We start from the raw sequence: 2,410 nt of genomic DNA, 5'->3' as shown, positions 1-2,410 counted from the left end.
GCTGCCGCCCGCTCCCCTCACAGCGCTGCCCGCCCGCTGCCGCCGGACGCGTCCCCGGCCCCGCTCCCGGGGCAGCCACGCAGGGAGCGCGGGCACGCGCGTGCGCGCCGGCCGCGGGGCCGCCTGCTGGTGTGGCAGGCAGCGCCGGCCGAGCGCCGAGCCACCGAGCGGCCCCACCGCGCCGGCAGGGGGCGCTGCGGGCCCGCACGGGCCGGGCGTGAGGGGAGAGAGGCTCGGACTGGCCGAGGGGCTCGGGACTGTCCCCGTGTCCTTCCCGTGTCCCCCCGTGTCCTCCCCGTGTACCCTCCGTGTCCCCATGTCCTTCCTGCGTCCCCGCCGCGGGCACTGGGAGCGCCCTCGGGTATAGTATTGTAATTATGGCCAGTTTTATGTTGACATATAGTCCATACAGAGCTAGGCTAAGTTGGTACACTGTAAAGAAAAAGAATATGTACATAGTAAAGAAAAGGAATGCGGACCTTGCCCTGAACAACGTAAATTTGCGATGTAAATACATCAAGGAAGGGATGAATAAATGTAACAGAGAAGTACAATTACAGAGGTATCTGTGCATAGAAGTGGCCTACACGAAGAGACAGATGCCATGCTAAAGCCACAGCTTCACTCAGAAGCATCACTGCTTGAATGAGGCACTAGAATATGGCAATATTCTAAGATCTAAAGAGGGGAAACACACAGAAACTGAGAAAACGTCACAAAGTGGGATGATGGTGACTTACACACCGTGGTGACAGGAAACAACCTCCACTACTGACAGGGAAAGCAGCAGCAGGGGGTGAGGGGCAAACAGAGAGATGGCATCATTAGATAAAGTAACAACAACGGGTTTAGCTTTGGGAAAAGCTTTTTCATTTTCTGAGCTATCATTGCAGTAATACTTCTGCAATATGGACAAGAGTTGCATTTGAGCAAACAGATACAAAAGACATCTATGGCTTCCACATTGCCCAGACATGAACACTCAAAAGTGGAGCCATGCTGAATTGGCAAGCTGGGTCATTTTGGAGTATATATGGTCATTTTTATATATAATGGAAGGGGAAAGAGGAGTCTGCACTGCTGTATTCACCAAGGTGCTCGGCATGTGCAAACCACACAGCAGGATTTGCAGTGACACATCCATTGCTTGTGCTCAGAAAAGATGCAAGTTTGGAGGTATTGTATGAAATCGCAGAACCACAGAACATAAAGGCTCGGAAGGGACCATCTAGCTCTAACTCTCCTGCCATGTGCAGGGACAGCTCCCACTAAAACAGGTTGCTCAAGGTCTCATCCAGCCTGGCTTGAGCACTGCCAGGGATGGGGCAAGCACAGCTTCTCTGGGCAACATGTCCCAGTGTCTCACCAACCACAGAGTAAAGAATTCCATCTTAATATCTAACCTAGTCCCAAATGGACTGCTGCCAGCACCGTTGCACCCCTAGAAGCACCAATGAATTTCAGGATGAACCATATAAAATGTATTTGCTTTTTTTAGGCTCATGCTGGTTCTGAGAATGAAAGCAAATTTTAGGGAATAAGTGCATGGGTGCTTTCTCCAAGGCACTCTCCTTGGTTACAGCTCATCTCCTCTCAAATGCTGCAACTCTGATGTTGATTTCAGTGGGAGCTTTATTACATTTATTTCTCTTGTGGAGAACACATGCAGGTTGTTTTTATTGCACTGAAGCTGTAATTCCACCTCAAAAGAGAGAGCGGATCACTTCAGCCCAGACGAGGACCCAAATCCTGCCTACCCAACCTACTCTGCCAGCACCAGAGAGGGGGAGCACAGGGACCCTCCAGCCAGCAGAGGAGATGCCAAGATAATGATGGGGGCACCAGCACCTCTCACACACAGCCCTGGGGCTGAAGGGCATCCCGGAGGTGAGCTTGTTTCCTTTCTCCACTTTGCATAAATAATTGATTGGAACACAGATTGACAGAAAGATACCACTTTACAGCTCAGTGCTTAGACCAGTCACCTGGAATGCAAAGAGATATGTCAGAGCAGGAAGGAATTGTACTTCCATCAATCTGTGCTTTCAGAAGAGCTTGATAAAAGCAAACTTCACCACTACCAGTAGATATCACATTTCCTCTGGGACCTGCTATTGTAGGCTTGACAAGGAGCTGACAGAGTGTTGTTACAAACCCGTTCACTTGCCCTTTACCCTTTTTTGTGGTTTCACCACAGCCCTGTGCATCCACTCACTCACTGCCCCACCAGCAGGACTGGGGACAGAATCAGGAGGGTAAAAGGTAGAGAGCTTGTGGGTTTAGACAAAGACAGTTTAATAGGGAGAGTAAAAGCTGAGTAAGCAAACAAAAAATCAATTCACTGTTTCCCATGGACAGGCAGGTGTTCAGCCATGTCCAGAAAAGCAGGGCCCAATCACATATAATGGTT

The sequence above is a fragment of the Ammospiza caudacuta genome, chromosome 3, assembly GCF_027887145.1.
Source record: "Ammospiza caudacuta isolate bAmmCau1 chromosome 3, bAmmCau1.pri, whole genome shotgun sequence".
Classification (NCBI taxonomy): domain Eukaryota; kingdom Metazoa; phylum Chordata; class Aves; order Passeriformes; family Passerellidae; genus Ammospiza; species Ammospiza caudacuta.
The sequence above is the reverse complement of the archived record's forward strand: the minus strand, read 5'-3'. Positions refer to the sequence as shown.